Source organism: Sphaeramia orbicularis, chromosome 10, assembly GCF_902148855.1.
Source record: "Sphaeramia orbicularis chromosome 10, fSphaOr1.1, whole genome shotgun sequence".
Classification (NCBI taxonomy): domain Eukaryota; kingdom Metazoa; phylum Chordata; class Actinopteri; order Kurtiformes; family Apogonidae; genus Sphaeramia; species Sphaeramia orbicularis.
In genome coordinates this window covers 46,803,090-46,820,551 of record NC_043966.1, presented here as the reverse complement: position 1 = coordinate 46,820,551, position 17,462 = coordinate 46,803,090, and the positions used below count along the sequence as shown (strand labels likewise).

Genomic DNA, 17,462 nt, shown 5'->3' with positions numbered 1-17,462 from the left:
TCATGATGTTTCCAATATAGGCACTTATTTAACTAGAAGCACTCGGAGAGCGCAGACTTCCGCCAAGGCTGATCAGTGCCCCCCCCCCGTGGGCCCCCCCCACCCCCGATCACCACCAAAATTTAATCATTTCTTCCTTATCCCATTTCCAACAAACCCTGAAAATTTCATCAAAATCTGTCCATAACTTTTTCAGTTATGTTGCACACTAACGGACAGACAAACAAACAGACAGACAGACAGACAGACAGACAAACAAACCCTGGCAAAAACATAACTTCCTTGGCGAAGGTAATAAAAAAACAAACAAAAAAGCTTGTACTTTGCTGACATTTTCTGGGTCTTAGGAGGTTAATCCATCTTTGTTGAGCCGACCAAAGCAAAACTGAAGAAAATACAAAATGATGAAAAGAAGACAGCACTGTGAAAAAGAAGCAGACTGTCTGTCCAGTTGTATAGACTGAAAATTTGTAGAGATGGTTGTAAAAATATTCAGTACACTATCACTATTTTGAAAACACTAGAGGATTGTTTTATGTAAATGATCTGTGTCACCTCAGATTGAGACAAATCTGTAAAAAAAAAAAAATAAATTGACATGTTCTGACAGAAAATTCTTGCTTTTTAAACACTGTCCCATGACTTCTCAGCTGAGAAATATATTGAAAAATCATTCATCAGTTGATGCAGATTTCAGTTCAACTGTCCACTATGCAGCCTTTTCCTTACTTTAATAAGTAAATCTATACCTCTGGAGAAAATTGTCTCCCAATCTGCAAATGATGAGTGTTAGTTCCAAAAGAGTGAAAGACAGAATTATGCGTTTATCTTCACATACACATATTATCATGGATGTGCCTCATGCTTTGTTTAGTGGGGATAATCTGCTGGACGAGACAAAAGAGCTTTGTTTCTGGACTATGGGGGACTACTGTGTGTTCCTTTCAACCCTTATCTCTTCCTCTGTCTTTTTTGTCATTTATTTTAAACGTGCGTCACTTTCTCCTTGCTCTGTCACTTTTCATTTCCCTCTGTCTCTTTGCGTCTCCTCCTTTTTCTTCCCTTTGGTCGATCGATATAGGCTAATTGCTCTGGAGCATCTGACAGTTGAGAGTCTTTTCCCTGTAGTGCCTAATTAAGACCGTCAAGCTCGCTACCTCCATGCATGTGTGTTTGTGTGCACAGAAGTGTGTGTTTGGGGTATTTTGAATTTGAAACACCTGTACACTTGCATCCAATCCAGTGAGCAAACAAGCATACAACATCAATCTGTGAAAAATTCTCTTTCTTTACACACTATTTCTGTCCATCTGGCTCTCACTTGACGAATGAACATTTTCTTCTATAACAAAAAAATCCTGCATGTTCAGCCACCATACTTTTTCTGTGCCTGTACATGCCCAAGAAATCACTGAATGTGAAGAAAGAAAAAGTGACAGGATGAAACAGACAGACAGACATAAAGAAGGCAAGTGCATTTAAGTGGAGGGCACCTTAAGTAGAAAGTGTAACCGCAATGGTCAAACACCACAAACAAAAGGGAGAGCATAAAATAAAATGAAACTTTGAACATTTCACCTCAAGTCTGTTTCTAAATGTGTGGGAGCTTCCTGAAGAGGGCAAAGATTGTATTGTACAACATTTCACAGCAGCACTGGAAATCCCATCTCTGTGCTGAAATGCTGTATCCGTCTCTATATATCAACTCCCTGTAACAGTAAATTGAGACCTCAAGAGAAATTCAGATGCACTTCAGATAAACTCCATTTGATTCAGTGTTAGTCACCTGAGACATAGATGAGGGAACACCTTAATAAATAATATCAAGTAGACTTAAAAAGGTACAGGTAAAAGGTTAAATATGTAAGATCTGAATGTACCCATGTGAAGTTTGTGTTAGAGCAGTGTTTTTCAACCTTGGGGTCGGGACACCATGTGGGGTCGCCTGGAATTCAAATGAAATTTCTGGTAATTGATTAAAAAAAAAAACAAAAAAAACTTACTACTAAAAATATATATGGTGGGTTTAGCGAGACAAACAAAACACATAAAAGATATGACATATGTGAAGCTGAAACTGAAGCACTGTGGTTCTGTTGATCTGTCAAATGTTCATTGTGGTTGGTTTCAGATGCTGCAGCTCTTTCATAATTCACAGTTTGAGTTATTGTTTGTTCAGTATTAATTGTCTGCCTTGTAAATACAAACTGGACTGACTGTACATATCCTGACCAAGGCAAATAAAAATCTCCCTTTGTGCAGTAATCTACACCTGGCTTTTCTACCTCTGCCGGTCACCAGAAATTTGTGATGTTAAAATCGGGTCATGAGCCAAAAAAGGTTGGGAGGAACTGTGTTAGAGTTTGTGTTGTTCTGGGAGCAAGTTATTCAATATTACCTTAGTCTCGCATAAACAGACATACAGTATCTTAATATTTTGTTCGCACTGACAGTGATGTTGGTTGGTCTGACACCCTCCATTATCATTATGGAATAGAGGTAAATGTTCTCTGAGTTTGGTTGGCTATTCTTTGGCGTTTAACCCAGGATGTTACACAGGTACATTTACAAAACAGGTTTGCTGGAACATGGGTGCAGGAATTTTACTTTGGCATTAACATAACCAAATCCCTACAAAATAAAACACCAAATAAAAAAGACATGTGTCTGTCAAAACGTACCATTTTAAGGGTGTATTTGCAGCTCGGAAGTTGTTCTTTCCCTTTGAAGGGGTTATTTCAAAGCAATCACACAAAAGCAGTGAAAGGAAGGAAAACACTAATCCAGAAACTGCAATGCTCAAAAATTCACCATTACTCCAGCAGAGTATTTCCACTGAACCAGACAGGTAGTGTGTATTAATGACATTTAACAATTCCTTAATCTCATCTGCAGAAAAAAATAATCACAAGCATTTCAGATGGTAAATGGTAAACAGCAACACAATGCGCTACTTGTTCTACTCTTTGGATTACAGCTACAGCATGTATAACATGGCCTATTCTGCCCTGGTTCCACAACATTATGCAGCATTGTCAATTAGCTCCAAACCAGTTTATAGAAATGCACATAATCTGCATATGTTTTGTCTATTGGACAACAAGCAAGGATAAGTATTTTTGGGAAACAACAAAATAAGTTCAACAATGTGTCCACATTCCATGTAACACTACATTACCTCACACTGACTACACTACATTTTCAGTTGTAATTACCTCAAAATTACATGATGTGCCACACAGTGGACACAGGACATGACATTCAACTCTGTTGTGCAATCTTCACTAAGAAGTCAGACCCAAATATGTCTACACACCCACAATTACAACACACATGCACAGACTGCCCTCATCACTGCTTACAGTTTAACCCTGAGGGGTCTGAGCCTAACGTGGCTGTTTTTGAGTACTTTTGATTTTGCCTTTATATACTGTATACAGAAATGTTTACTATACCCATGTATAGTGGTATCTTTTTTTTTTTTTCAGCACAACTTCATCTATCTCAACTGCCTATTATTATTATTATTATTTTTTTTTTTTACTTTAATGTACTATATCAACACAAAAGGCCAAAAAACACATAAAAGATGTAAATCCAATTTGAAAAATCTATATAATTTACTGCATAAATAACACAAAGATGCTTAACAAACCTTTTCAAAGACTTTAAAAGTGAATATTGGTTCAAATGTTAGGTATGTAAAATCAAAATTACAATAAATTTAAAATATACTCATATATTTGACATAAAAGCATATCTTTACATAAGTGTTTTCTCTGCCCCACCCCACCCCAATTTCTGCATCTGGTTCAGGTGGGGTCATTTTCACCCTTACCTGTAATGCTAATGCAGCCTGTGGATTAGAATCTGCAGATTCAGCCAGTTTTTTCCGTTTTGAAAAAGGACAAAAAATGACAAAGATATGGTTAGAAATCTAATGCCCCCCCACCTCATTTTCATACTTTTACTCACGGTTGTTTCCTCCGGTTTCAAAATGTCTTTTCCGGTCAAATTTGCTCTATCAACATCAAATAAAAAGTGGGGGAGTATTTCAAATCTGCACTTTCGAATGCAATTGTCCCCAGTGGTCTATGTGGCCGACGCTATGATGTGTTGAAAATGTCATGTGATTCAGTCACGGGCCTGTGGACCCCTGAGGGTTAAAAGTAGTTTTAGCACTTGTGTGACAAAGTGATCATGTTTTTGGACATATTTGTAGAAGAGTATCAAGCACCTCTGTACTTAGAAATAAATATCTGCAGACCATTAGTACAAATGTCAGGGACTTGTACAAATTGTGTGCTTTATATTACTTTGCTTGTCATTTGGTTCTCTTATTTTACCCATCATTCCGCCTTTGGATGTAGGTTTCTTTCCATTTTGGACTCGTTAGCTCCCATTCAATGAAGTCTTATGATTGGCTTGTTTAACCCACAGAAGGTAAAAGCTCATATCCTTCACTCTATACTTATTATAATGGAGAGTCTGCTATTCAAATACTATCTTTTTTTTCCCTTATAGTTTGTGAGAATGTATATGATGGGGCTGCTTGACCATAGTCATTAGAGAAAATGTGACCCAGAGCAAAGTCAGTAGAGAGCAACAGAGCTGCTAAAGGTAGAGATGGCAGAGTGAAGGAGAGATAAAGGAGAGAGGGATGAGTCAAGATATAAACCAGTAGCAGCTGTTTCCAGCCCATTAAAAAGTAATTAAGGAGAACCTCATTAAAGAGAAAAACAGGCAGAGCAATGGGGGAGATAAAGAAAGAAATAAACCGTTTGCTGCTGTCTACTTTATCGTTCATCCGGACAGAAAAAAAAAAAGAAATCCGTTTATTTCAAGTAAACACTTTGAAAGTGAAAAAATGCACTGTCTGTTTCTATGATGCTAATTAGATTTGAGCAGATCGTTTGGCAGAAAAGACATAATGTTCTGAATCCAGTTTGGCACTTGAAAGGTTTGAATATGATAATCCTTCATCCCAGTCAATCAGTGCTTCTCCAAAGTGCTGGATTTCTGTCTTTCTGTCTATTCTGCCAAACGGCACCCATTCTGAAACACAAACAGTTGGGGCACATTTCTGTCACTGATCATATAGAAGGAGATATGAAATACTTTTAGTGGATCTGATAAGAGTTTTACTGGATGTGACGCTTTAGTCTTTAAAAGGGACTCTCATGGTATATTTGTAGACTAATAGTAGAACGGCAGGAGTCTGTGCTCAGCTTTCCAATTGTGCACTCTAACTTCCTGAAAAAGCTTAAGATGTGAGTTTGTTTCTGCAGGATGTGCACAGTGTTTGTGTGCTTTCCTTTCCTGATGACTGCCAAAGGAACAAAGAATAAGGAAGAGAATGACAGAAAACTAGGGGACAATTACCATCAGGTCTTCTCTTCTTTCAATAGATTTGTCTCATTTCTGTGTGCGTGTGCACTTTTGTGTCTTCTCTTTGTGGCTTATTTCTACCAGCAGTATCTGTCACAATAATAATATAAAAAACAGACCTGAGCTGCACATAGGGCTGGATACTGCTTACCATTCCATTTATCAACTGAGCTAATTTAGGGTTAAAGTAAAAACCATAAGGTTAGAAAATGACTTTTGTCATGGTTGCAATGACAGATGCATCTGTTAAATTCAATTCAGAGCATAGACTACATATAGATGGATGATTTGATGGCACTTCCTGTCTCTATGTGAGGCCAATATCTCAGGGTTATGGGAACAGTTATGTTGCTCATGTGAGGAAAATAGGAGTTGTAGTTTGCCAAACAATCACCAACTTGGCTTCTGCCCGCGCATTGGACAAATATTTCACAGAAGCTGGTCAGCATCCTGCTTTTAAATCAAACAACTTATTAACAAGAACCTGTTAGAATTAATCAATATTTAATTAACATTTAATTAGCATTTAATCAAAATTTAATCATCTTATAAGATACTTCATATTATTTTACTTTAGCTAGTTTAAGTCTTAAGTTTAATCACATTGTAGTTAGTAGTAGTTCATGTTTTAAGATAATTTCTTTGTTTCACTAGTGAGTGGTAAAGTTCTTGTGATAGCACATCCATATTCTAAACTGACAGATTTATAATCACAGGACTTAGGTTTTACCTTAGCTACTCTTTTGAATGCACACCCCCACATAGGATCGTAAACTATAGGAGATAACATGTAAACATGGTCAGAATAGGGTCAAACATCTGCTTGACCTTAGGGTCAGGTAGTACCAGTCCATTTTTTGTGACACAACCCACTTAGTACGAGAGCAGTTTTGGAGAGACATGAAATATGTTGCTTAGATAAGTAGAATCTAGGGTGTGTATATTTTAACTGTCGTCAAAACAGGTTACATGGCGGAGTCTGAAGGAGCAACGTGAAGCCGCTGGAGAAAACCCAACCCACTGAATGGAAATACTTATCCAAGGAACCAATGAGAAGATGAGATCAACCCCCATGTCTAGATAACCACTGTCTACTATAAAATACTGGGTCAGGAAAAGAATAGGAAGTCAGATTTTACAAACTGGCAAAGTATATTGTTGTCAGGGAAATTAAAGAGACCCAGAGCTCTGTACAACTTATCATTTGCTGCTTTGTAAATAAATAGGTAACTGAGATTGCCGAAACTCACTGTTATTCTGTATAAACAAACATGCAGGAGAATACAGACACATAGAGGGCAATGAAGATAAAATAGGATTCTCCAACAAACCTTAAATTCAATTAGATTCATGCATAATCTGTGGAATCATGATCCAAAACATGATTCATGAAGTCGCTGCTCTCTCAGCCATTGGTGGTCAACATTTAATCTGTTCATTCTTAAATCCAAGTGAACATTTCTGCCAAATAAAATAATTGTGATAAGACTGACAGACAAGCCTCTTAATAGACATGCAAGGATGCATCTTAAAACAAACCACACACAGAAATGATTCTACCAGGAATAACACAAAAGTAAATAGACTAAAAAAAAAAAAAAATGTCTGTACATTTATTTTGAGCTTTTGATGTAGCCCAAGTCCCACTAACTAACATGGAGGGACCAGGGCTTATGACCTATACTACAACCACCAACCACCAGAAGGCAATTAAGAGATTATGGCTTCACTTTTGGGAGGCTTTCACTTTATATTCAGCCTCTTGTTTGGACCAAATATTCACAACAAGTGAACAATTTGCCAAGTGCTGGTCTGAAGCATTCTGAAAACCACCTCCAGTACACAGTGAGTCATCTATCCATTACTTCAACTCTAATTGCTGTTTTTGTAGATGGATCTGATTTGGAGTCAGTAAGGATTTGGGGAGTATTTACTACAATTGGATTTCCAGTACTGATGAAACAGCAAGAAAGAAGATGGTATTCCCAGAACAGTTATGCTGTTTGGAAGAGTCTGTGTCACCTCTAATAAGCAGAGAAAACACTAACTATGGAGACAGCATTTCATCAAGGGAAAAGCTGATAACACTGTATGCTGTGCTGTAAGCCCATATGTGGGGAAAAAAGAAAAAAGAACACTGTAGTACACTGTTTAACAGAGTTAGAGCTTTGTTTTAGTTTAGAGGGAAATAAACAGAAATCAAATCTCAAAAGATTTGTTAACTTGGCCGTCCTCCTCAACCTCCCCCCTAACAGAAATTCATTATTACCACCACCAGGAGGTATTGTGATCACTTTGCTTTGTGTGTTTGTTGTTAGCAACTTTACAGGAAAACTATTACAACCATCTTTACCAAATTGTACCCACAGATAGGCCTAGACCCTGAGACCAACCCATTAAATTTTGGGCCAAGTAGGCCGAAGTTCAAGGTCACAGCAAGGTCACAAAATCTCAAATTTTCCTATCTCTCATCATTGAGCAATTTTCGAAAATTTATATAAAAAAATTCAAAAAATACTCCCATTAGCCTCCTATTTGATACACCCGTAGCTTATAACAATATCTTGTATCTGGCACAACATTGTCCACATCTACTGTGGAATGTGGACTCTGTGGACATTTCAATTTAATGCTGAAAATCCCATTTACGACACATTTTTCATTATAACTCAACAAATTTTGATTGGAATTTAATATAATCTGACATACACATGACTGGTACCAAGCAACAACTTTTTCTGCTGTATGAACAACCTTGAAACTGTTTAATTTAAAAAGAAATAGTCAATCCACACATGCGCACTGTTCGGGGTGCTTGGCGGAGGTTTGCATTCTCTGAACACTTGTTTTATGACTATACCACCTGACTTGCTTCATCTCTCTACTTCAACATAAGAAGGAGGATTCAAAGTACAATAACAATAAAAACAGTATGGGCTATGGGTCATATTAAGTTGGTTTTTCCTACAAAGACAGGGCTCAAAATATAGGTTAAGGAATGTATTTGTTTATTCAATGAACAATATAAATGCAAATAAATACAAACAGGGAAAAAAATTGCTTTTTATTAACAAAACACAATATTCAGTCAGCAGTGTGTGGTTTTGCATGAGTGGGAGAAGATTATGAGGGCAGCGCAGCACTGATACACACCAGGAACTGGATGTTTGTAGATGTCTAATAAATAGGGCAAAGCAGTCTTGGGGATATTAGTGTATTTTAATTGAAAAATGGTCAGAAGGGAAAACCAGCTCATATTCAGAAAGATGAAATCAAAGGAATACAGAGAACACACAGGGAACAAACAAACAGCTAAACTCAGGCATAAATTAAATATATTGCTAATAACCAAACTAAATGCACACTGTTGAGGAGGATGCTGTATGTTATGACAATACTTTTACTGTAGGCAATTCTGTTTACCAATGTGTCTTTATTATGCATTTTTTAATTATCCATTTTTATCTGCTCACCTGGGGACAACACAAGTTATGAACCAAACCATGAACTTCTAATAAAACCTAAGTCCAATAATCACTGTACATTACATGATTCACCATCAAAAAGACAACCAATGTGTTGCAGACAAACTGCCTCAACGGCAAAGCAGTGGATCAGTATCATCAGTGTTTTGGAAAGACAGACACGTCTTTACCAATATTTGATAAGTCATTCACATTATCTAATGGTTCAGACAGTGAAGGTCATTATATTACAATGCAACTTACTCAAAGAACTGGAGTTACAATAGTTACGATTTTCCTACTATTTCCGTGTAAGCTTTTCTATGTAAACATATTTTGGACTCTAAAAAGAAGGGACATCAGGTGTTTTTAACATCAGGTAATGGGGGGATGGGGGGCACGGCGCTGGTAGGCAAACCCGACATTGATATAAATTAGCCACTGGGACAACGTTCAGAGAGCAGAATTCCACAGGGACACAGCACTGAACTGACAACAACTGACACCAGAACTGAAGTCACACAGCACACTGCCACATCTAACATGTAACTCTGCCCACCTTCTCCAGCCTCCAGAGTAAACACCATAAAATAACATGTAGAGTATTTAGGACAATTCCTATTCTATACTATCTACTATCACCAATTTGTCATTTCTTCCCTCATTTGCCACAGTACTGTGGTAACACAATGCACAAAAGAATACACTGAAGTATACGCCATATATCACCACAGTACTGTGGCAAAAAGAGGTGAATGAGTAAAAAAAAAGGAGGTGAATGAGTTCTTGTAACAGTATCCCTGATTGGCTATAGTACAAATGCTAACATTTGACTGGTCTGTGGCAATAGACAAACCAATATTTTGTGCCACAATACTGTGGCAGTAGTCATTGCCAAAAAAAAAAAAAAAAAAAGCCAATGAATCTACACCTTACCTTTTATCCTTTTACTTGGGTAATTGTCCTCTGTGTGTATTTTGAACTTTACATTTGTTGGTCAATGGGAAATTTGCTAAAACGACTGGTGAGGCGTATGGACTGCCTTAAAAGTAAACATCATGGAGTGGCTTGTTGGTTTATGAGAGCTACCAAAGTCAACCAAACAGTTCATCTACTGTTAGTCAAGTTAAAATCGTCAAGGTGAACTGTAGTTGACAAAAATGCATGTACAAAATGTATTTATCCTCATACACTACTGGGTTTCCTACATCCTTGACAATAATAATAGTTTTCTAGTTTTAACTTCAAACACCAGGTATGTCACTGAGAAATACTGTTGTCAGATCTGTAAGTCTGTGTGTGTCATGTTGTTATGTGTATGCACAATGCCCCAGGAATGAGGAAGTAGTTCAAAGAGCATCTGAAGTCTTGATTAAGGAAGTGTGTAATCAAAACTGAAGACCAGCAACAGTGTGATGCTACCTCAAAGGGCCAGACACACAGGAGGAGAAAATAGTCAGTAAACAGCCAACGACAAGGGCAACTCACCCCGGAAATGCAAAAATTAAAAGAAATTTAATTTGCACATATTTACTTAAAGTTAAAACCATGCTGTTTGACAGGATTGAACTGTGAACTGATCATGCAGTGTTCCTCCTCAGTCAGATGATGACATAATATAGATGGATAATAATCACAAGTCTGTTGAAAACTGTTACCCACACCTCAGGCTTGGGCCACATAATTCAGTATCAATCAAGGCAGCCTGAATCACTGATTTGTGCCACAGGTATGTAAGACAAACTGACTCACCATGTCTAAACATAGTGCCCTAGGGCTTACCTTGATCTCCTCTATATGAAACCTTAAGTGGACGTGATCGTGATTTCCCTATACCTGTATCACTTGTTAGTGTATCTGATCACTCCCACTTGTCTATTCATTTGTTTGTTGGCAAGCTTATGCAAAATCTACTTCATGAAAGTTGGTGGAAGTGTAGGACATGGGCCAAAACTTAACTGCTTAAATTTAGAGGCAAAGTGAGTCAACAGTGTTTTCACTTTCTTTTGTGTAAATTAACACTGGGCAGGCCAAACTTGAAATGACAATATTCCATTAGATTTTTAAACATAATGTCCATGCACTTGAAAACCTTCAGCCTGACTTATTAGTCACACTACTGCCACCCAGTGGCCTGACTTATCAGTGCACGCCAAAGTTTTTGCACATACGAACAGACGGACAGAGGACGAACTGGTAAAAACTATGTTTTTAACCCTCCATCTTATTCCTCATGCAGCCTAATTACCTCCAGCAGGAGGTATTGTGATCACTTTGCTTTGTGTGTTTGTTTGTTGGCGTGTTTGTTTGTTTGTTTGGTAGCAACTTTACGGGAAAATTATTACAACCATCTTTTCCAAATTTCTCCCACAGATAGGCGTAGGCCCTGGGACGAACCTGTAGCTTATAACAATATCTTGTATCTGGCACAACATTGTCCACATCCACTGTGGAATGTGGACTCTGTGGACATTTCAATTTAACATTGAAAATCCCATTTACCACACATTTTTCATTTTAACTCAACAAATATTGATCGGAATTTAAAATAATTTGACATACACATGACTGGTACCAAGCAACAACTTTTTCTGCTGTATGGAACAACCTTGAAACTGTTTAATTTAAAAAGAAATAGTCGATCCACACATGCACACCGTTCGGGGTGCTTGGCGAAGGTTTGTGTTCTCTGAACACTTGTTTTAGATTGATATTTAAGACAAACATTTACTCTCTAATCATGAGCTTGATGAAATTAAAATTACCTGTGAACAGCTGCAGCTCTTTCCTTCTGGAAAGTGAAGTCCAAACAGATTTGAGAAATATACAGTATGTAGCTCCTAATCAGACCAAATCAAGCACTGATTGTTGGTGCTTGCATCATCGTTTCCAAACATTGGTATTTCTGTTTCTTCACACAACAACACATCTCCAGACTCTGCAAACTAAAAATAATCGTCAGCACGCTTTTTTTAAGTTTTCATTTCAGGGACCCTTAACATTTGTGCTAGTGTGGACTATGGCAGAAGTTCCAAATACATGTCATAAATGGAGCCTTTTTCTACATGTACATTTGGTGTGATTTGGTGTGTCTTCACTCTGCAATTTCATCCTGATAAATTCATCCTGCCATCATTTTTATGAGCTTTTTTTCCCTTTATCAAAGACTGATGTTTGAATATTAATTCATCTCTTTAACTTCTCCTGTCAATAACAATAGGCTGTGATTAGAGCTAAAGTCCATTACCCAAAACATATGTTCACACTTTAAATGAATCAAACCACCACTCATTTTGATCCAGACTAAGGCTGGAAGTTTAGTCTGCATCAGGGTCTGGAATCAAACTGGCCCTGAAAGAATGAGCTACATGTGAATGCACCTCTAAACTATCCAGTGGCACCATCTGATAATATTGAGAACGAGTGGACTTTTGGTCTTTGTGGGAGTCTCCATTCTGTGTGACCGAGGTTGTGCTTGATGTGATTAAAAGTTGTCTGCATGCAGGACTGAAGATGCACCTACATTTTTAGTAGGCTATAATTTTATCAACATATTTGCTCCAGACTAGAATTTGTAGACAATTATTTTTAGTCTATTACACAATGAGTTTTATAACATCCAAGCATGGAGGAGGTAAGTGTCTAACTTCAGTTGCTCAAGCTCTTGAACTTGGCCATTTCACCAGTTGGAAGAATACTTGCCTGTAAAAAAAAAAAAAAAAAAATCTAAACTGAGGACTCTCCTGTGCTCTATTTTGGGCATAGACTCTTAACCTATTGCTATGTTTCTTTGTGGAAATGCCTCGAAACAGGCTGTCTGGGAACACCTGTGATCCCTGGGAAGTTATTTTGTTTTCAGTTTCATCTTGAGAAAACAGAGTTTAATGTCAGCCTCAATTTTCTGCAGCTAGTCTCTATATGTATTGTTAAATCTATACAAGAGTCCCAAATTGCAACCCTCTCTCACTGTGCTACATGTGTTTTCTACCTCTCTCACCCCAGTCTCTTTACTCCCACTCTCCCTGAGCCCCTTTGCTCCTCAATAACAGCTCTGTAATACAGGGACAAAGACAAGAAAATAGATTTTGTTTGGGCATGCCTGTGTGTGTGTGTGTGTGTGTGTGTGTGTGTGTGTGTGTGTGTGTGTGTGAGTATGTGTGTGAATAAACCCAGAGTACATGAAGAAGACTGGAGCTATAGACAGAGAAGATTGCAGATTGTAATGTCTATACAGACATTAACGATCACATTTCAGCTTATAGTTTTCCAATCTTTTTGTTATCAGACACACTTACACCACACTGCATCTGTGTGGACAGCCAATCCATCACAGTAAGCATGATAGTTTCTATTGATATCTCTATTACAGTTCTGATCTCAAATTGTTGTCAAGTTTGAGAGTTTTCGCCGATTTGTGTCTATGAGCCCACTTTACTACCTTCAGATGGTTGAACTCATAAGTAACACTGTAACACAAACATGAATACATTTTTTTTTTACAGGTACAAATATGGCATTCCTTTCTTATCTTTTCATCTCATCTCATTTCAGCTCAGCTCATCTCATCTCATCTCATCTCAACCAGCTCATGTAAGAATACTCATTGTAGTACCAAACAAGGTTATAATAGTTTTGGATTTTTACCTCCGCCAGGAGGTATTGTGATCACTTTGCTTTGTGTGTTTGTTTGTGTGTTTGTTTGTTAGCAACTTTACGGGAAAACTATTACAACTATTTGGTGGTAATTAAAACTAGAAAAGCACTCAGAGAGAACAGACCTCCCCCAAGGCAGATCAGTGCCCCTCCCGATTAGCCTCCAATTTGATACACCCATAGCTTATAACAATATCTTGTATCTGGCACAAAATTGTCCACACCCACTGTGGAATGTGGCCTCTGTGGACATTTCAATTTAACACTGAAAATCCCATTTACCACAAATTTTTCATTATAACTCAACAAATATTGATTGGAATTTAATATAATTTGACATACACATGACTGGTACTAAGCTTCAACTTTTTCTGCTTGTATGGAACAACCTTAAAACTGTTTAATTTAAAAAGAAATAGTTGATCCACACATGCACACTGTTCGGGGTGCTTGGTGGAGGTTTGTGTTCTCTGAACACTTGTTAATTATAGTTTTATTTAGTTTTGACTTTTTTTTTTCTCTAATTCAGTTAGTTTTAATTAGGTTTTAGGGCATGTTTGCTAGTTTTTATTAGTTGTCGTTTTTTCTGAATGCTTAGTTTTAGTTTAGTTTTAGTATTAGTTTCAGTTTTTCATATCTTCCTCGCCATTCTATTCAAAGAAATAAGTGAGATTACCCTGGAGACTTTATTTGGGGGTCAGGTTAGGGCGGCTCTGACTGAGCAGAGACACAAACGTATGTTCAACACAGTGTATAAATTCCCTATAGCAGGTTGGAGGGGGTAATGTAGGTGGGGGTGCGAGCCATACACGTCACTTACGTGAAAACGAAACTGAAACTTTCCATACTTTCACTGTTGGCCTCCCGACTTCTACACCTCTCTTATACTGCTGATCTTAGACAAAATTTTCACATGTTCTATCCTTTATCAACATTGACAAAGACGAAAACTAAGGGAGTTTTACACATCATTTTTATACGTTTTAGTTAGTTTTGTAAGCACACAATACAGTCTGTTAGTTTTTTTTTTTTCTTTTAATTTGAGTTTTTATTTATTTCAGTTAATGAAAATGTTTTTTCAGTTTTAGTTTTCATCATTTCGTTCGTTTTCGTTAACAATAATTGTGCTGTCCTGACAACACGTGACTGTGCAGCTAGACAGCCAGCGAACAAAAATAAAGTAGAGTCCAAACAAGGCTTTCTTTTTTTATTTGGAGGTTCTCCTTTACTTGACTTTTTGTAATTGCAACATACCAAATACATACAACTTCAATTAACAGACAGTTATTAATTACACTACACATGTAATGTACTCGCATCACTAGCTTGAATAGCCTAAATGTTAGCTTCACTACACGCTCGCAAAACAGATCCAACGCACCACACAACCAACATCCATAACTCAACATTGTTTTCGGACATACACACTCACAAAGATGAAAATTCTCCAAGGCACAAAAGCCGCAGAGCACATCCAGCGCACATGAGTTTTTCTGAACTTCAACTGTAGAGAAAACAGCAAATGTGAAAAACACATCCAAGACCATCTCCAGCGAAAGAGCGCTCACTCCGTATACAAAATTGGCGCACAGCGAGCACAAAGGTCCTTAAGGAGGTTACATCTCACTCCTATCAATTCTTAAGCCAACTACATTTTAACAGATTTTAACATAGATTGACTGATTTATTAACTCATTGTAACTTATGAAAGTAATTTTTACAACTTATGAAATAAGTTATGTTTTTGACCTAAAGACATCACAATAATAACCTTGGTACCAAAACACTTTTAGAAAGACATTCAGGCTCCAGGATCACTCCTGATGAATTAACAACTGCCCCTCGGGAGGTTACATGTGGATACTGAGGTGGTGACGGGGGTTTAAAGAGCTGGCAGCAGTGTTGCCAAGCAGCAGCATTGATGTGTTAGAGAGAAAACTGGGAAATGGTTGCAGTTCAAATAGGCTGCCAAACTAGAGGGTGTGGTTAATGTGTGAAAAGAGAGGCATCTGTGTGTATGTAGCAGCTGAGCTCATGTGGCCTGCCCAGGTTGTTGGCTCACAGGTATCGCTTCATTTGTCTCACCTGTGTCCCTGTTTTACTGTTCCGCCATCTTCCCCTCAGTAGTGGCCCCATCTCCATCCTTTATCTCCTTTACTCCATTCTGTAATCACAGTCTATATTTACCTCTCACCCTCCTTTTTTTCCCTGTGAGTTTGTAACATCACACTTGTCATCCTTGTTCTTATCTGTTTCTCCTGTGATCCTTGCACCCCTTGTTTTCTGTTTGATGCTTTTGTGTTTTTGGACCTCCTCAGGAAGTCCAAATTGAGAGTCTACATTAATTTCTAAGTTTGGGGTAGATTTTTGGGATAAACTCTTCAATATAATGCCTCAGAATAGTCCCTGCCTTCTGCACCTTTGCTTTAAAGTGTCAGTCTTGTGTATTATGTCTAGTTTTGGGGTGGGTTCTGCCATGATTGGTATACTGACAATTATCTCCCAAATATCTTCTGTGGTAGGAAAGTAGCTCCATAGCAGATAAGACTTTCTAGACCACCAGACCAAAATTACACTGTAAAAAAAATCTGGAATATAACAGAATTTTCACAGTTTATTGTACAGATTTTTCCTGTATGTTTAAGATACAGGAAAACATCAATGAAATTCCAAAAATAGACTGTGATTTTATGTGTCAAATGTAAAATAACACAAAAAAAACTGTAACTGCGAATAACCAAAAAATTTCAATTTTTTAAAAGAAATATTTTTCTTTTTTCACAGAAAAATACAGTTAAAATACATTTGCAAATGTGTTGTAATTCCAGAAATATTTCTTTTCTATTTATGATATTAAACTGTTAATTTAAAGTTTAATACTGTGAAAAAAATAAATAAATAAATAAGAAAACGGATAAAATTACTGACAATTAACCGTAAAATAAGTATTTGTTCTGTAAGTTTAACAAGACTTGTTTGTTAATTGACAAATATCTTGTGTAATTACAGGAGGTTTCACAACAAATATTGAATAAGTGTGTTTTTGTGAATGTATAACATGTATAAGCACTGATAAACTGTCAAAATACAGTTTTTATCAGTGGATTGTACAGCTTAGTCTCATTGAAAATTTTATATATATATATATATATATATATATATATATATATATATATATATATATATATGTATTAGGGCTGGGCAAGTTAACTCGTTATTACTGCGTTAACTCATTCATTAAATAACACCGACATTTTTTTTTTTATCTCCCGTTAATGCCGTTCTGCCTTTCAAGCAAGTCTTAGTTCATTTATACATACGGACTCCTATTTTGAAACTCATGCTTTTATTTTGGCGCTCCACAAGCACCACGCACCGGTGCCGGTGTAGCTGAGAGGAGAAAAGTGAGCGAACTTTCCAAGTAATGCTGAATCAAACTTTGTTTAACTCCTGCAGAAGCAACGCCTGTATGTATCAATCAATCTGTTGTTTGCTAAATAATTTCACATGCAAACGTGCCGTTACAAACATGTTTATAATGTTATTTTGGATGTGTTTATTACAATGTGTTATTAACATGTTTAAGCTAATTCGTTTATGCTAGCAGTCGGAGATGGGTTGCTCATTCTTTATGCAGGCTCATGTTAAGTTTATGTAAATTCATTGGTTGTGTTTAGATACAATATGCCAGCCTTTGAACTAACCTTTACTTATTTACGATGTGATTGTTGTATTAGCAGTCAATTTAAGTTTATAATAAGTACATCTATGCATTCTCCATGAATATGCATAACATTAATAGACATAACTAATTGAATTATTTTGTCTTTATTTTGTAGTTTCACTCTGTCAATCTGCATGATGTGAAGTACATAGATTAAAGCTGCAAACTTCAAAGAGGACATATCTTGCATCGTTAATTCAGAGTTTAGCTTGCTGTCTAGCTCAGACTAAGTA

At 37.1% G+C, this 17,462-nt stretch overlaps 1 protein-coding gene across 1 annotated transcript in view; it reads right to left on the bottom strand.

Moving 5' to 3' along the window:
• The window catches only part of il1rapl2 (interleukin 1 receptor accessory protein-like 2), a 724,024-nt gene that overhangs the window by 540,185 nt on the left and 166,377 nt on the right, over positions 1-17,462 (bottom strand). The gene's annotated exons all lie outside the window — the stretch shown is intronic.